General features: G+C 48.2%; 1 protein-coding gene and 1 long non-coding RNA gene across 2 annotated transcripts in view; one reads left to right on the plus strand and one right to left on the minus strand.

Moving 5' to 3' along the window:
• Positions 1–7828: 7828 nt before the first annotated feature.
• Positions 7829–15134, minus strand: LOC113198962 (uncharacterized). The gene is made up of 5 exons (XR_003302910.2): positions 14974–15134; positions 14087–14183; positions 12886–13006; positions 9812–9902; positions 7829–8123 (listed from the first exon to the last, which is right to left on the minus strand). It is a non-coding gene; the product is annotated as an uncharacterized LOC113198962 (long non-coding RNA).
• Positions 15135–15354: 220 nt separating this feature from the next.
• The window catches only part of Elavl1 (ELAV like RNA binding protein 1), a 42563-nt gene continuing 39038 nt past the window's right edge, over positions 15355–18879 (plus strand). The window contains exon 1 of the mRNA XM_026411805.2: positions 15355–15432. The gene's annotated coding sequence lies outside the window, so the exon portion shown is untranslated. The remainder of the gene's footprint in view (positions 15433–18879) is intronic.

Raw genomic sequence — 18879 nt, forward strand, 5'->3', positions numbered from 1 at the left:
AGGGCCAGGTACCAGACAATTCCCTTCTGTGTGCCCAGATCCTAGGAAATGATTTAAACAAGGCCAGCCTAAGCTCCTTAACCTGCCTCACCTGCTCCTTTCTGTGGAGGAGACTTGTGCCTACGGGTTTCCTTTGTACCCTCTGCCTCCTCATGGGCCCTTGGTGCTTCCCCACATGGCCCTGTGTGGCATGGTGTGCCCCTCCTCTTGGGAACTGAGAATAACAAAGTTATCTTTTCAATGTCAATCATCTCCTAATCTGTTGGGCTCCCCATACTTGTGTAATTGTAAAATCTACATTTAAAAACAGGTGGCAAGTAATATGCAGGGAGCTGGGCCTTAGGGGAATAACAGACACTCCATTCTCCAGAGGATGTTACCAGGATGCAGCAAGGCTTGGAGGTCAGCCTCCTGGAGAAGGTAGCCGCAGGGTGCAGGATGCCTAGGGCACCCACCAGACCTCCATAGGGAACAATAGCTGAATGGAGACCTGAAAGATGAGCAGGTGTTTGAGGCCAGCAGAACAGGATGCTAGAAGGAGCTGCCAATTCCACAACAGCCGGGGTGGGAGAGCGGGGCAGGGGTGGACAGCGGAAGATGAGGTGGGAGGGACAGGCTATTCAGGGCCTCATATGCTAAGCCAAGGAAGGTGACCTTCATCACGGGGACAGGGGAGCTGCTGAAATTCATTTAGCCAGGGGAAGGTTGTGGCCAAATGTCTGAGCATTGCCAAGGTCCTGCGGAAGATGCACTGGAGAGGGAAGCACTGGGCAGGAGACTCAAAAGTGCAGGCAAAAGCGGCAAACTGCACCCATGGGAGTCCTGCTTACGGGTCATCTCAAATCTGGGGACCTTGGCAGTATAGTGCATACCAGCCATGCATGAGAAGGGGTCCAGGAGGCCATTGGTGCCCACAGGTTTAAGGAGAGCAACAGGCTTCTGCCCATCTACCTTTTCATGTCTCCTGCCCCAATTCCCTGGCTTCCGGTCATCCTCAGCACACGCCAGTTAAGGGACTGGGGAGGGGGACTGGCTCATCACCCCTGTGGTTCCTGCTGCTCCCCCAGGGCTCCTGCCCAGCCTTTGCCAAGCAGGGCCCTCAACCTGAGACCCCTCCCCACTCACTCAGTAGCATCTTTAGGCAGCCAGCATGGCTTGGATTTTATTTTAGGCTTCTGAGCCCTGCTACCCTGACAGCCTGGGCCCCACGTTGAGCTTGCCTGGCTTCATTCCTTGAAATGGTATCATGTATCCACATCCACCTCCATTTGCAGCCATTGGGTCTCATGGAACAGATGCACCCTCGTGGACAGAGTTTGAGCAAACCCTCTACAATGGGCCACCTCTCCTTCCTGCCAGCCCCAGGGGAGCTCCCGCAGGCCCAGCCCTCCCAACCTGCCGCCTCCCCACACGGCTCACTGTCTAATTGTGTGCCCTCCCTGCTCAGGGTTAACTATGCACAGCTTTCCTCCTGAGCCTCACAGTGACAAGCAATATGCTTGTCCCATCCTTCAGAGAGGACTTTGTGATTGCAACAGAACAGCTGAAGCAGGCTTATGTTCTCTTGTCACAGGACAAACATTTACTTTCCCTTGTGGGTCCAGGAAGTGACTGCAGCCCTGCTGGGCCTTGCTCTGGTCTGTGAACTGGATTCATGACTGTTGCATGTGTCTTTTCATTTGGAAGTTTCGCAGGTGTTTGTTTCGTGGCAATGGGAATGTTCGAGGAGCACCAGAAGCACATGATGATTCTTCAGCCTTGCAAATGGAGCTGGTGGGGGTCACTTCCACCCAGGCTGTATTGGCCAAAGCCAATCATGTAGCCACACCCTAAGTCAAGGGAAGGGATGGGAAGACCTGTTATTTTAGTCTGTTTGTGTGGTCGTAAAACAACACCTGAGGCAGGGTAATTTATAAATCATAGAAATTTATTGCACTTGGTTCTGAAGCTAAGGGCTTATCTTCTGCTTCCAAGATAGTGCCATGCTGCATTTTCTCATGGCAGAAGGATAAAAGGACCTACCTCGTTCACTCTGGCTCTTTGATAGGCAGTAATCCCATTCATGAGGGGTAACAGAGGCAAAACTAGAGTCACCCCTTGGAACTGAAGAGACTGGTTCCAAGACGCATGAAGATACCAGATCCATGGATGCCCAAGTCCTTTATATAAAATGGCAGAGCAGTTACATAAAAAATGTACACATCCTCCAGCATACTTAAACCATCTACAGATGGCTTGGAATGCACACTATGTAAACTCTATCTAAATAATTGTTATACTCCATTGTTTAGGAAATAATGACAAGAATAAAAGTCTGCACATGTTCAGAATAGACGAAACTTTTAAAGAATATTTTGGTCTACAACTGGTTGAATCTCTAGATCAGAATCCATGGAGGGCAGACTCTCCATTCGTGAATGGTATGACCTCCTATGTAGAAAATCCTAAAGAATACACACACACACACACACACACACACACACACACACAGAGAGAGAGAGAGAGAGAGAGAGAGAGAGAGAGAGAGAGAGAGGACTATTAAAGCTAAAAAATGAAGTTAGGAAATTTGCAGGATACAAGATTAACCTACAAAAATCTGTTGTCTTTCCATACAATAGCATTGAACAAGGAAAGGGAAACTTAAAAATCAATTTCAGAATAGAATCAAAAAGAATAAGTACTTAGGAATAAATTTAACTAAGAAGTTGCAGGATTAATACACCAAACACTAAAGAGCATTGTGAAAACTGGGCATGGTGGCACATACCTGTAATCCCAGTGGTTTGGGAGGCTGAGATAGGAGGATTGTGTGCAAGTTCAAAGCCAACCTTAGCAATAGAGAGGTGCTAAGCAATCAGTGAGACACTGTCTCTTAAGAAAATACAAAATAGGGGCTGGGGATGTGGCTCAAGCAGTAGAGCGATCGCCTGGCATGCATGCGGCCCGGGTTCCATCCTCAGCACCACATACCAACAAAGATGTTGTGTCCGCCGAAAACTAAAAAATAAATATTAAAAATTCTCTCTCTCTAAAAAAAATTAAAAAAAAAAAGAAAATACAAAATAGGGCTGGGGATGTGGCTTAGGGGTTAACTGCCCCTGAATTCAATCTCTGATACAAAAAAGAAAAAAAAAATTAAATAAACCTAATCAATGGAAAAACATCCTATGTTCACGAATTGGAAGACCTATCAGGATTAATTTAGCAATACTCCCTAAATTGGTCTACAGATTCAAGGCAAGCTGTATCAGAATACTAATGTTTTCTTTCTTTTTTATTTTTTTTTCAGAAATGTAAAAGCAGATCCTAACATTCTTACAGAACTGCAGGGGACCTCCAATAGCCAATCAAACAGAAGCCCAAGGCCACCAATACTGGAAGCAGGTCCAATCTTTTCCTCCCATAGGGCTGAGGCCATCCAGCCATGGGAACTCTGTCAGAACCTACAGTTCCCTCTGGTTGTCACCATAGGACTGTAACCTCCCTCAGGGCAGTCCCAGCCAAGCACCCCGCCCTCCACCCCCGCCACCCTCTGCATTTTGAGGCCTCCACCTTGTCACAGCATTTCCACAGGGTTGGGGAGGTCAAGTCTGAGGGGTGGTGTGCAACTCTTAAATTCTGTGCAGAACCCCTCCCCACAAAGAAAATAAATTAGAATGGAGCCACATGGTTCTACCAGGAAATGGGATTCTTGGAGCACCCATACACCATCATCATCTGCCCCAGGCTTCTGAATATATTTTTTGAATATTTTATTAGCTGTTGATGGAACTTTATTTATTTATATGTGGTACTGAGAATTGAGCCTAGTGTCTCACACATTCTAGGCAAGTGCTCTACCACTGAGCCACTACCCCAGCCCCAGTTATTTTAACAATGCAAAGCTAACACAGAGACTTTGTAGGTAACTTATTTTTTTCTAATTGGCGAGAAAAAGGCAAATTTGTTATTTTACAGTGCCAAGCCCCAAAGTCAGGTGTCATCGGGACTGGTTCTTTCTGAGGGCTTCAGGGAGAACCTCTCTCTCCTATCTTTTCCAGCTTCTAGAGGTGCCTGCATCCCTCGGCTCGTGGCCCCTTCCTCTGTCTTCAGAGCCAGCAGTGCTGTGTCTTCCAGTTGCTGACCTGTGCTTCCACCTCCACGTCTCCCTCTTTAGCTCTGACCCTCCTGTCTTCCTCTTATGAAGACCCTTGTGATGACACTGGGCCATGGATAATCCAGAATGACCCCCCATCTCAAATTCTTTTAACTTATTCCATCTACAAACTCCCCCCGCCCCTCTTTGCGGTGCTGGGGATTGAACCCAGGGCCTTGTGCACGTGAGACAGGCACTCTACCAACTGAGTCATATCCTCAGTCCCACAAGCTCCCTTTTGTAAGTAAGGGAACACAATCCCAGGTTCTGGGGATGAGGATGTGGACGTCTGGGGAAGAGGCACTATTTTGCCTTCCACAATACCATGTTGATCAAACTTATAAGAAGGTCCACAGAACATTCTCGGGAGTGGTGATGTGGGTTCAGTTCTGGAAGATGGCAGGTAGAGCTTGGGGACAGGACTCCAGGCAGAGGGGACAGGGCACATAAAACAGGAGGCTTGGGGCTAGGAGTATAGTTTAGCTGTAGAGCTCATGCTTAGTATGCAGAAGGTTCTGGGTTTGGTCCCCTGCATCAAAGAACATCCAAGTGAATAGCAGGCTCCCTACATACCTGAATGTGGCACAAGGCCCTCAACATCCACATAGGTTCTGTTCTACACAGTGATGATTCTCACCAGGGCTCCCAAGAGGTACCTGGTGATGCCCAGAGAAATATTTGGCTGTTGCAACGGGGGAGAATGGTCCAGAGATGCTACCAAATGTCTTTATCATACACCAGACAGTCCCCTGTGGCAAGGAGTCACCCAGCCCAGATGTGCACAGTGTAAAGAGAGATGTCCTTCTTTAAAGTATGTTGCCTACAGCTTTCCACCTCCTCTACTGGACTCAGAGGGGCTTGACCCCACAGACAGCTGGAAGGCTTCCACTCAATACTCCCCAACTGCCTTTCTGGGAAAAGCAGTTTTTAGTTCCTCATGACCTTGGCCTGCCCCTGGAATAGAAGCATCTGTGTGGGTTGAACATGCTCCTATTCTGGAACGTGAAGTCCTGGCACGCCTGGTCCCTGAGGAAGATAGATCTAGTAATAATAATAATGTTTTCTCTCCCACCCAAAGGCCTGAAGAGCGCAGCCTCTGGGTCTCAGGCCCCTGATATACTGGGAGAGCTGAGGCAGGGCTCCTTTCCTTCTCCAGAGTGGCCAATTTCAGATGGTCCCTCTAGCCCCTTCCTCTCTTCTCTTGACCCCTACACCTCTCATCAGTCCGTTGTTGTGTGCTGCCCTTGGAGCCCACCAGCTGGTACCCCATTTCTTCTTCCACTGCCCTTCTTACCTTTTGCAGCCATAAGTAAGGCCATGAAGGGGGCAGGTGCTACTTGGGACCCTGCTCCTTTCTCTTATACCATGTGCACGGAGCATTGAGGTTCCACACCCAAGTTCCAGGGTTTGCTGATCCCAGCCCCCACCGCTTTTGGCCACTTTTCAGAGACAAGAGTGTGTGAGCAAGTGTGTGCTGAGGGACATCTGGACTGCGCTGGCGCAGGGTTTGGGGGCACTCCACAGGTTGTAGGCTTCCTCACTGTGGTTTCTAGTGGAAACTACGTGACTCACCAAACCAGTCCCATCTCTGGGCTTTGAACTAGGCTCCACTTGACGATGACCTTTTATTTATTTTTTATTTATTTATTTTTAAAGAGAGAGTGAGAGAGGAGAGAGAGAGAGAGAGAGAGAGAGAGAGAATTTTTAATATTTATTTTTTTTAGTTCTCGGCGGACACAACATCTTTGTTGGTATGTGGTGCTGAGGATCGAACCCGGGCCGCACGCATGCCAGGCGAGCGCGCTACCGCTTGAGCCACATCCCCAGCCCACGATGACCTTTTAAAGATGGGAAGAAACGCCCTCCTGTGGATAGCCCTTTCACCAGTGATTTTCATTGTTAGACCACAAACCCTATAATATGGTGGGTAAATGTCCTCAAAGGGTCTTTCTGATTAAAGTGGGCACCACCCCTGAGGAAGTGAGGGTTGGTCCTGCCTGTGCTGGACTAAGCCTTTGCCTTGGCCAATCCCCACTCCTGGGCCTCAACCTTGGCACTTGCCAACCCAGGCTCAGGTTAGTGGACTCCTGTTTTTGGTGAGTTATCTGTTCCTGGCCTTTGCCCTTTTGGCTCCTATCAGTTTGTGTGAGCTTTAAATGGACTGAAAACATCTGGCTTTGCTTACATCCAGCAACTTGCTCTTCATTCTGAACACCTGGAGGTGAGCCTGTGGAGTGCTCCAAGAAATGCTCGGGCTGCAGGGGTTTTTGGGTCGGGGGCGGCGGGGGGGGGGGGGGTTATCGGAGACTGAACTCAGAAGCACTCAGCCACTGAGCCACATCCCAGCCCTATTTTGTATTTTATTTAGAGACAGGGTCTCACTGAGTTGCTTAGGGCCTTGCTTTTTGCTGAGGCTGCCGTTGAACTTATGATCCTTCTTGCCTCAGCCTCCCAAGCCACTGGGATTACAGGCAAGCACCACTGCACCCAGCTACTGGCTCTGGTTTTTTATCTGGCTTTCTGGTCTCCTATCTGAGGGACTGAGAGGGTCTTGTGATACAGAGTGTGGAAGTTGCCAGGGTAGGGCAGAACCTGGAATCCTAAGTGCTCATCCTTCCCCAGGGGCTCTTGCAGCTTGCAGCCATCTTGCAAGTAAACTCTGGCAAATTCATGGGCCCTACCTCTGGGAGTGGGAAAGCTGATCTAGGGAGATGGCTGCTGCTCCCACCTGGGCACATCCAGTCCAGCTGCCTGCTCCTAGGTCCCTGTCCCTGCTGTAAGGGTGCAGTTGCCCTGGTCAGTCTCTAGGTCTGCAGATAGCCCCTCACTAAGGCTGAGTCCCTGATGTACAGTGACTGGTCCTTCCACCAGACCTCCAAGTCAGCTTCATCTGTAAGAGAAAGAGGTGTCCAAACTCCCAGAATCCAGGCTGCTTGACCTGTGGAAGACCTGGGAATGCCTGTGGGTCTTCCTCTAGGTTGTTGAATGAGGAACAAGGCTAGAATTCCTTTTCTCCCTTCTTTTCCTTGGGGTGCTGAGGATTAAACTCAGGGCCTTGCACATACTAAGCATGAGCTCTACCACTGAGCTATTTCTCTAGCCTAGGATGGAGACATTAAAATTGTAAACTGCTTACCATGACTGAAGCATGTGAAGTCTTCTTCTCATTTATAAATAGCAGACTGGAGAAACCTGCCTGGCAGTTCTTCAAAAGTGGAAAATAAAGGCTGGGGGTGCAGTTCAGTGGTTGAGCACTTGCCTAGCATGCACAAGGCTCTGGGTTCCATTCCCAGTATTGAGAAAAAAAAGTGAAATGCAGGGGCTGGGGTTGAGGCTCAGTGCTAGAGCGCCTGCCTTACATGTGTGAGGCACTGGGTTTGATCCTCAGCACCACATAAAATTAAAGAAATAAAGAGATTGTGTCCATCTACAACTAAAAAACAAAATATTAAAAAAAAGTGAAACAGAGTGCCCATGTGTTTTACTACCAGATAGTATATGCCCAAGAAAAATGAACACATTATGTTCACATGGAAACTTATACATGAATGTTCATAGCAGCACTAGTCCCTGTAGTCAAAAGGTGGAAATAGCCCAAATGTTCTGCAATGGATGAATGGATAAACACAACATGGTCTATTCATATAGTGGAATATTATTTATCCATAAAAAGGAATGAACCAGTGACACACTACAGCATGGATGAACACCGAGGGCATTATGCTTAGTGAAAAAAAGTTAGTCACAAGAGGCCACATACTATAAAACTCCATTTATACAAAGTATCTAGAAGAGGCAATCCAGAGAGTCAGAGAGCAGATTAACTGTTGCTAGTGGCTGTGGGGGGTGGAACAGGGAATGACAGCTAAGGGACACAGGGTTTCTTTCTGGAGAGATGAGAATGTTCTGGAATGAGAGTGCTGGCAGTCGCATTCCTTTGCGACTACATTAGAAACCACTGAATTTTCACTTGAAAATACAAAGGAGCCTGCAAAAGACCACCAAACACATGGGAAACAGTGAGAGACACCACAAGAAAGAGAACTCATGACATGAAAAAGAAAAGTTAAATACAAAAACAACACAGAAATCTTACAAAGAGGAGTGGTGGTGGCTCCTGCCAACTAAGTCCCTGTAGAAGCAGGGAGGGCAAGAGTGTGACTTATTGACTATGGTCCACTTGGGGACGCTGAGAGTGAATGCAGTCAATGTCAATATTGCTCTGGGACAACAGGACAGACCAGGCTACTCCAATGACCCTAGGGACCAGAGCTGTGGGGCTTTCCCTATCCTTTGACTCTAGAGAGGATAAAATACCCACTGCTGTTCTCGCCACAAAGACACCAGATGCAAGTGTCACAGGCTGGATCCAGTGGGATTGTGGGGAGCTACTCTGAATGATCTGTGTCTTCCGGCCTGGAGTGGAGAGGCTTTTGACCGTCACTACATCTTGTAATGAGTGACCTGAACATTGCCTCGGTCCCAGAAATTTGAGGACACATCTTCAAACGTAGGCGTCACCCCATGGATTGAGCTACACTCACCTGTTCCTTTGTGATACTACCCCTTTGTCCTGTTTGGGATAGAATGTTCCATGGAAATGCCTTTGTGTATCCCCTTCTCTTGCTCTGCCTTTGGGTGTGGCCTTCCTAGATGTCAACCTGCTGACAGCAGATATCAGGAAGCTAGACTCAGCCCCCTGAAATCTGACCCCTGGCCTCATTTGAATGGCTTCTCTTCAATAAAAGGGGTCGGCAAGAGCTCGCTCTTTCTTTGTCTGTCTCTTGTGTGGTTATTTCGTGCTGCCCAGTTCCCCTGGAGTGACCCTGAGTGTTTTAGTCGTGGGGAACATGACATGGGATGAATTGGGAAATGGGACTTCCAAGACCCACGATTACCTACAGCTGCAATGGTAAGACCAGAGGTGGGCAGCCCTTGCTGTTCTTGGGGATGCTGACCACAGCTGTGTTTACTGGATGGGTGCTGTGATGATGTGTCAAGTACTCGGTCTCTACTTTGCACGGTTTCAAGGTGGCTGTAACACCTGCATTCACAGATAAGCACCCTGAGCTGGGGGAAGTGAATTTATTAGCCTAGGAATTCCTAAGGGAAAGCCAGCATTTCTGTGACTGCTCCAGGGCTGACCCCTTTGGGTCACACTATGCACAAACAGGAATGGCGAATGAAGTATGCCTGGAAGGTGGGGACTGAGGCTACCTCAAGTGTGACTTCACCAGGGAAACGGCTCCACGCTGTTGCTAACCTGAAAGTCAACTCAGCTGCCTAAGAAAAAAAACGAGTCAAGCTTTCTATTTTCCCCTGTGACTGACCTACTAGCACTTGAGGAGGAATCAGATTTAAGTCAGGTCCCCTGAGATCCTGAGCCTCCTGAAGGTTCTCTGGGCTTGTCTGAGCTTGCCTGGCTGCTGTTCCTGCTGTTCCGCCTCAGCTTTGTCTGAGGGCTGACCAGTGAACTTATCTCATTACATCCATTTCTGACGTCCCCCAAGTCAGCCCAACCCACACACTGAGATCTATAAATGGCTGAGATAGAATGACCTTCCCCATATCTCTGTATTCAATTGATCTGACAGCCACCTGTGTCCACATCTGACTGGTCACCTTGTGAACATCTGGAATCCCCCTCCTCTCGACCCCCATCACTCCCCAGCTCACCTGTGCTCTGACACTCCACCTGCCTCGTGCACACAGCCTCTGCGCCTCCCTCCTTCTCAGGCTGAATTCCATGTTCACTTCTGTTCCCTTCCTTCCGACAAAGAAAGACAAAAATCACATGTAAGTCTCCCACTTAAAAATCCTTTTGGCTAAAGGATGAATTCTCTCAGAGGCCTGTTGCCTGTTACTCCCTGCTGGTGCCATGATTAACCACTACAACCCTGGCAGCTCACACCAACACACACTCGTTATGTCTCAGCCCTGGGCTTCAGAAGTCTGAAATCAGACTCACCAGGCTAAAAACCAAGATGCTAACAAGTCGGTCCCTCCTGGAGGCTCAGGGGGGAACCCACCCACATCCTGCCCTTCCCAGCGTCTAGAAGAGCCCACATCCCTCGGCTCGTGGCCCCTTCCTCTGTCTTCAAAGCCAGCACTGCTGTGTCTTCCAGTTCCTCTCTGCGTCTGACCCTCTTGCCTTCCTCTCATGCAGGACACTGTGGTGACGCTGGGCCCCCATGACCCAGGATCATCTTTCAATCTCCAGTTCCTTACTCCAATCACTTCACAGTCCCTTTTGCTGTATGAGGTCACATGGTCACAGTTTCCAGGAGGTTGGGACACAGACATCTTTGAGGAGCCATGGTTCTGCCTGCCACAGCGGGGATCCACAAATTTTTCCTAGAAAGGGTCCTAGAGCAAATATTTGATGCTTTGTGTGCACATGGCCTGTTGCCAGGACTGGCTACCCAACTTTCAAAAGTGTGGGGCCCTGTATTCATAATTATTACAAACTTCAAAACGGTTAGTTCCATGCACAGTGTGCACCTCTGTGACACAGGCCCTGCCGGGGCAACTTCACCTCTGCTACGGTAGCTCTGAGCAGCCATAGGCAATGCACAGGGGAGCAGCTCTGTTGTGTAACTGTCAAATTTTATGGACAATGCAATGTGCATTTCATGGAATTTTTACATGTCACAAAATACTAACTGTTCTTTTTTCCCCCAACCACATAAAAAATGTAAAGCTCATTTTTAGCTTCCAGGCTGCACAAAAACAGGCATGGGCAGAACCCCATCATTGTTTGCTGATGCCTAGTCTAGGGGATAATGTTCCAACTTCTCTGACTCTCTGGGGCCCTTCAAAGCTGGGGACACACACCTCTCTAGTCCCAAGTCACTCCCTTCTCCCCTCCCACCTCCACCCCTGGCCCTGATCAATCCTCCTGGACATCTGTGCCTCTGTTCCTGCCAGTCCCAGCTTCCCACCTCTACCTAGCAGACCCTCTCTTGTGCTTTAATCTGGTCAGATGTTACCCTCCACCAGAGGCCTATCTGTGCCCATTCCTTGTCACACTAGATGGATTTGTGTTCTGATATGGCTGTTTCTCCCTCAGGGCAACAGTGTCCCAGGTCCCAACTGGGCCTCCTCAGTGTATCTTGACTTAGGGAGCCTCCACAGCTTGTGCTGGAGGAAGAGAGGGTGACTTGCAGGGGTGGCAAGGACAACCTGGAACAACCCTGGCTGGAGTGTGCTCTGATTCCTGATACCCTGAGGGCTGATACTTTGCTTCTGACGAAAACAAAAAACAAATTCAAAACAGAAGACAACAACTTCATATCTCAAATCTCAACCAGTAAAAAAAGATCTCTAAGACTGAGCAGATCTGGGTTCAGAGCACCACTCTGCCCTTAACAGATATGTGCACAGGGACAATCACTTCTCCTGTCTCAGGACAGGGACCGAACTCACCAGTCAATCAGGCCTCATAGGACCTGCCCCTGCCAGTTCCACAGTCTACTCTGTGGCCAGTGTCTCCACAGCTGGCCCCTTCTTACTCCTGAGTGTGCTGGGTCCCCGCCTGACTCAGGGCCCTTGCATGTGCTATTTTTTTCTGCCTGTAACATTCTGCTTCCTCGTGCCTCAGCTGCAAGGCTGCTGACGTAGGAAGCCTTCCCAGATACCCCCAAATTAGTTAACTCTTCCTATTGCATGCTTTTCTGGAACTCTGGCTTTTGCAGATTATAGTCATTTGTGTAACTCATTGTTACTCTTCATAAGAATAAGACATAATAAGCACTTCATGTCAGGCTCTGTTGCAGAATTTCTAAAAGTGGGTTATTTCATTGAATTCTCATAGTACCCTCAGGAAGTACATCATCCCCATTTTATGGAGTAGGAGGCTGAAGCTCAGAGATTAAACAACTTGTCCAAGGCCACACTGCTAGTGAGTGTGGGAGCTACCCTCTCAAACCTGTCTCTTCAAGTTGACCAAGGTCCATGAGATTAGATGTGACATGGTTACTGTTGTGTACACTCACACCTCATGTACTATGGGCAGTTAAAAAGTATTGATGATCTAAAAGAAATAACACCCCTAGCCACAGGCACTCCCAGAGCCCAGATCTCAATTTCAAATACCATTCTCTGAAAAAGGAACCAGTGTCCCTTACAGGAATGGCTGATTCCAGGACTGTAGCATCTTATAATGCCAGGGAGTAAGGAAATGCTGTGGAAAGTGGGAGGGAACCAAATACACAAAAAAACCAATGATGGACACACCCAAGGGTCACAGAAGCCAATTAACAGAGCCAAAAGATGGCCAGAGCTGGAACAGCTTGAGCAACAAAATAAAGTAGTTTTGAGTTATAACCTAAAGCATAAAATAAATAGCTAGGAGTCCTTGCCAATATAACTAGATCATTGAATGAACTAATAAATGGAGAAGAAATAAATCTCCCATGCAGAAGGAGTCTAAATAATTTATGTTACATAGATATTCACCCTCAGGAGGCAGAGCATAACCCTTCACTTTTTAAGTGTGGGCTGCACTTACTGACTTCTTCCAAAGTATACGATAAGGAAAGGGGTGGAAGTAGTTTGATGGTGGAAAAACCAGACAAATACTACCTCAGTCAAGTAATCAAAGCTAACATCAACAGACTCAAATAATGTTGACTGCTGGGCCTGGCACAACATGATACAAATGGCAATTGACCTCTTTGGTCTTACTGCCAATAACCCACCATCACAGCTTATTATGACAAATTCCAAGAGAGGAGCATCCTAAAAAATACCTGAGCAGCACTCCTCAAAACTGTCAAGGCCATCAAAAACAAGGAGAATCTGAATCTGCCACAGGCAAGAGATTAGATAGGACAATTAAATTACATGTAACACGGGATCCTGGATGTGATCCTGGAGGAGAGAAAGAACATCAGAGGAAAAACAAGTTAAGGATAAATCAACTATAAACTTTAGTCAATAACAAAGTATCACTGAGTACAGTGGTTAAGCACTCCCTGGGTTTAATCCCCAGTACTAAAAAAAAAAAAGAAAAGAAAAAGAACAAAACCAAAAGTTATCAGTATTGGTCCATTTTAATGGCATCATATTAATAAAAGATGCTACTAACAGGAACCAGGTGGAGTGAATAATGGTAACTCTATTATCCCTGAGAATCTGAAAAGGTAATTAAAAATAGTCTATTATTAATAATAGAGTATAGATGAATGAATGGACTTTGACTGCTTTTTTTTTTTTTCTATTTTTCTTTTTGAAATGGGTCTCACTACGTTACCCAGGCTGGTTCTGAACTTCTGGGCTCAAGTAACCCTCCCTCCTCAGCCTTCCGTGTAGCTGGGACTATAGACGAGTACTACCTCGTCCAAACTAAGGACTTCCTTCTTACTCATGGTAACAATGATGATAGCACTCACCACAGGGGATTGTACAGGAAGCCTTCAGCATCAAGTACATACTCAGTTCTGAGCATCTGCTATCACAGCATTAAACCTGTGCCATCCACGACACCAGACACTATCCCTACGTGACTATTTAGTTAGAAATTAAATACAATTAAAAATTCAGTTCTTCTGTGGCACTAGCCAAATGTCCACAAGCAACATGGAGACAGTGGCTACTGGATTAAACAGTGTCGATATAGAACATGCCATCCTATCAGAAAGTTCTTCGGGATAACACTGAACAATGAAGAATGTGATTATTTGTTCAGTGTTCTTGTCTCCTTGGTTCCTTTTGCAGAGGCCATCTTTTCAATCTTGCTGACCACCCTCTTTCAAATTGCAACCCCATGTTTCTCATGCCCTTTCCCCAATTTATTTTTTTTTAGTATTTATTTTAGTTGTAGGTGTACACAATGACCTTTACGTTATTTTTATGTGGTGCCAAGGATTGAACCCAGAGCCTCACATGTGCTAGGCAAGCGCTTTACCACTGAGCCACAATCCCAGCCCCCCAATTTATTTTTCTTCTTACCCTTTTCATCACTTGAGGTGGGATCCACTTGCTTTCTCTTCTGCCTCCCCATCTCCACTGCACAGGTGGTGACAGGTGATAGATGACTGATGAGTCCCTGAAATGCAGTCAGTTCAATTTGAAATGTAAAAGATTTCAAAAGCATATATTAAGAAAAAAAAAAGTTCAGAATGTAAAACATCTCCTAATTTCTTACAATGATCACATGTTGAAATTATATTTTGGACACACTGTGTTAAATAAAACATATTATTAACATCGGACATCACCTGCAACTATTTACTTTTTTTAAACATAGGTAATAATTTAATTAATCAACAATTTTTTGTTGTTGTTGTTGTTGCAGTGCTGGGGATGGAACCCAGGGATTCGCACATGCCAGGAAAGTGCTCTACTATAAGCTGCACCCCCAGCCCACAATTTAATCAATTTAAACTGTAGGTATAACTGACAAACTTGTGGCCGGATTAAATTTCTACTGCACAGCAATGATTGAGAATATCAGTTACCAGACAATTTTAAAATTAAGCTTGTGGCTTGTACGTATTTCTCCTGGACAGCGCCGACCTAGGATGTCAATCCAAACAGACAGGTACGTTTTTATCTGTTTGCTGCCCAGACAGTATGTGGCAGCTAGTAGGCTCTCAATAAAATTGTAATGAATGAATGAGAGACTGAGCTTCTGGGAACCGGCTTGCTCTAATAACTAAACTGATGGAGTGGTGACCACGACCATGCCCCGCCTCCTTACAGCACCAGATGAGGAAACTGAGGCCTGGTGTGGTGACGTCAGCTCGTGTCCAGCCACACGTAGTGCGCCAACGCCGGGGCCGGGATTCGAACCTGGGTCCTGTCCCCATTACCCCTGGCGCGCTGACCGTTCCTACCTTACGGCGGCGGCGGCGGAACAGACAGGTGAGGAACACACGGTATACGTCCGACAAGTGTCTCCAATCCTCAGCCCAGTCAGTCTCTGTGGACTGGGCCTCAGCTCGCCCCTTCCGCGGCCATCGCTGGCCACCCGCGTCTCTGCCGGCCGCCGAGCTCTTCGCAGGCGGCGCCGACCGGAAGTCCCGCCTCCGCCGCGCGCTCCAGGGTGCCGCGACAGCCACGCCGACCAATGAACAGCGCGCCGTGGCGGACATCGACCAATGGGCGCGCGCGCCGGGGGGGCGTGTCCGGGCCGCGGGCCGGAGCGGGTCGTGCGCGCTGAGGAGGAGCCGCCGCCGCCGTCGCCGTCGCCGCTGCCGCCGCCACCGCTACCGAGGCCGAGCGGAGCCGTTAGCGCCGCGCCGCCGCCGCCCGCCCGCCCCGGAGCAGCCCCGGGCCCGCCCGCCCGCGTCCAGGTGAGGCGGGGAACCTTCGGTGGCGCCCGACAGGGTAGGCCGCGGCAGGCCTGAGCTCGCCTGGCCGGGCCGCGGGCGCCCGCGGGCCTGCACCGGCCGAGGCCCAGGCCGCGCCGAGGCGGGAGGGGACGCGCGCGGGCCGCGGCAGAATGGCGGGCGGGCGGGAGCCGGCTTGCGTGGGGGCCAGCGACAGGCCCAGGACTGGATTCCTCGGGCGCCACGAGAGGCGGGCGAGGGGGACTCGGCGTGGGCACGCGCCTGGGGGCCGGGCTCCGCAGCGGTGGCCCCGGTAGTCTTGGAAGCCCGGCATCCGGGGGCGGGAGAGTGGAGCCAGAGGCGGGGGAGTGGGGCAAGAGTCTTTACCGCGCAGAGGTCACGGCCCACGGGCTCGCTCCCCCGGGAAATCCTACAGATTCTTTTGTGGTCGTTGTCAGCCCCGCCGCCGGTCTGAAGTGCTTTTAGAAGTGTGTAAACCTTTCAGTACCTATGGGAGTCCTAGAAAAGAAAAAAAAAATTTTTTTTTTTTTCTGATCGCCATTTCTAACAATGCTGTTAGTGGGGCGTGGGATGTTTAGATTTGTAAAATATACGTATATGTTGAAAACAAACGGCACTCAACAATGGGGGACGGATGGTCTTCCTTTTGCCTTGTCTTCTCCTGCTAGGTTTACTAAAATGGGTTTTGGTACCTACTGTGTACAGGGCAGGTGGAGAAGAACTTTTGTATGGGGTTGCCCCCGGAGCGACAGAGCCCCCTCATCAAAAGTGTTCATATGAGATCCTGATGGCCAGTGCTCCAGAAGGGGGAAGATGGGGAGGATGAACCAGCCAGAAAAGAGTTTCTCAAACTCAGCTCTACTGACAGTTGGGGTCACATAATTTTTGGTTGTGGAGCGATGCCCTGTACATTGCAGGAAGTTGAGTAGCATCCCTGGCTTCAACCCATTAGGTGCTAGCAACATCCTTGTCCCTGCCCCCAGTTGTGAGGACTAGAATATCTCCAGATGACACCTGGGGTGTCTCCATCCTCCCCACCCCCATAAGAACCATCCCTGAACTTAAAAGTTCCCTCCACCATGGGAGAGGCTCCCAAGACTTTGAAAAGCTCAGCTGCTTTTAGCCTTAGTCTTCTTATCTCTGAAATGGTAAGGACAAAAGTATTGTGCACACTTAAGTATGTGAGGAGTCCCTTGTGTTGTGCATGGCCTTTGCGTAGTAGACATGGGATACCTGATGTTATAAATAATTGTCAGTACTTATTTATTTAGCCAGTATTTATTGACAGATAGTCTTGACGTTTCACAGATATTTGTCTCCAGCCTTAGAGGTAGGAAATGTTATAGTTGCCATTTTAGAGATGAGGAAACTGAGGCTTACATGGATCATGTGGTATAACTTGTTTCATGCACTAAAGTGGCTGAGGCAGGATTTGAACTCTGATGCTTACCCTGAACCACTGGGCTTCACTGCTTATAATCACAGGGGTCTAGGGCACCCTTTCAGGCAGTGTTTTAGGGAGTCCCATTCTGTTGCCATTGAATATCTGTGTGCAAAACTGTGCTGAGGTCTGTTTTAAAATGCTGAAACTTGGGGTCCACGAAGAGGCCCAGATATATAAACACCTCCAGATATGGCAGGAAATAATGTTTCTGTTGAAGCACTTGTTTGAGGGAGCAGAATTTCATTTTGGTTATATTGAGTCTGGGATAACAGAGCATCAGGTAGAAAAGGAAAGAATTATGAAAATGCTGTCTTCTGATGCTTGCTCCGTCACTTCTTTCACTTGCTGCTTCTCGTCTCTGTCCTCTTTCCACAGTGAAGCAAGATTGTCTTTTGTAAATGTGGATCTGGTTTTGTCCCTCCTTATTAAAAGTCTGAGTGGGAAAAAGCAAATTTTGTTGATCTGTTTGAGTAACTTGAAAGAGAGTCAGAAGCCCTGAGCTTAGAATGCCAGTTCTTACATACTCAAACCCTCCCTTCTATTCTGTCCATCTGTACATAGACTCCCAACTCTGACCCTTTATGCCTATTTCTTCCTCTGTCTGGAATGCTGTTCTCTATCACCTGGTGATCTACACAGCCCATCCCAGAGCACACTCACCATTTGAAGCCAACCCTGACTACCACCCTTTCTCCACCCCCACGGGAATCAACTGTTCCTCGTTTGTGTTCTCATCCCATTCAATTTATTGAATCAAATTGAATGCTGAATGGTTAGAGAGGCGCAATGCTGGCTTCTCACCCCTAGATGGCAGTAGCGAAGTAGAGAGCCTAACCTGAGACTGTGGAGTCAGGGGAAGACCAAAGGAAACAAGCCTATGGAAGGAAGTGAGCCTGGCTTTCCTGGTTTGAATGAATCTCTCTGCTCTACTGCTGTGTCCCAAGCCCCACAGTAGGCTTTAGGGAGCCAGTGGTATATATGATGGCTGTGTAGATCATTTCAGCCACTCTGCTGAGTGTGATGGTTATACACGGCCTGATGTGGAAGCACAGAAAATGGAATTGTTATCCAGACTTAGGTGAGCACAGAATCCCAGAGTGGAGAACAGGTTTGTTGGTCAGGCAAAGGCCAGAGGGAAGGGCTTTGTGGGATGCAGGATCATAGGGGCAAATAAACATGGAGGTGGAAACTTCTCCATTTATTATAGAAACACATGGGATGTGGTACTTCTGGGGTAAGAAGGATGAAGTGAATAGTGGCCATAATTGCAGGTCTGCTGGGCATAGGGCTTGTGTGTTATGAGGGACTACTGAGCAGCATTAGTCCCCAAAGAGGCAGTTAGATATGCATAGAAAGAGCAGAAGAGAGATAGAGCTGAAGGTCAGAAAACCAATTAGGAGGCAGTTCTTTCCTTCAGGTCAGAAAAGTTAGGAATATGGCTCAAGGCTGCAGTGGTCAGGACAGAGAGGAAAGTGCTGAGACATAATTAGGGGTTCAGAGTCACAGGACTTGGGGGTGCTTAGGTGTGGGAAGTGAGCAAGTGCATACACTTGAGTGACCCAAAGATGAGTGGTTGTTAAAAGAAACCAAGAAGGCAAGAGTTGTGATTTAGTGAGTTTTGAGACAAGAAACACATCGCTGGAGCAGAGTGCAGTAAGTGGGAAGGTGGCAGAAGAGTCTGCTTGCACTTCTGAGCCCCCTGCTAACCCTGCCTTCCCCCAGCACAGATGGAGTGCTAACCACATGCTAGGTGTGGGACAAGGCACAGGGTCTATGCACAGAGACTCACTCGCATGCCCAGAGATCCATCCCTGCTCCACCCAGAGCCTCAGAGTCAGTCGCAAAGCACTTGCACTGTCGTAGCTTGGAAACACAGAACTTAGCTGCTTGTTCATTATCACTGGGAAGAAGAAGAAATTGCTTCCCTAAAGACTTAGAACTTGGATTGGGAGAAGAGATCTTGATGTGCCGTATTTTAAGGATTAAGAGGCCTGTTTCTGGTGATG

This window comes from Urocitellus parryii, chromosome 3, assembly GCF_045843805.1.
Source record: "Urocitellus parryii isolate mUroPar1 chromosome 3, mUroPar1.hap1, whole genome shotgun sequence".
Lineage (NCBI taxonomy): Eukaryota > Metazoa > Chordata > Mammalia > Rodentia > Sciuridae > Urocitellus > Urocitellus parryii.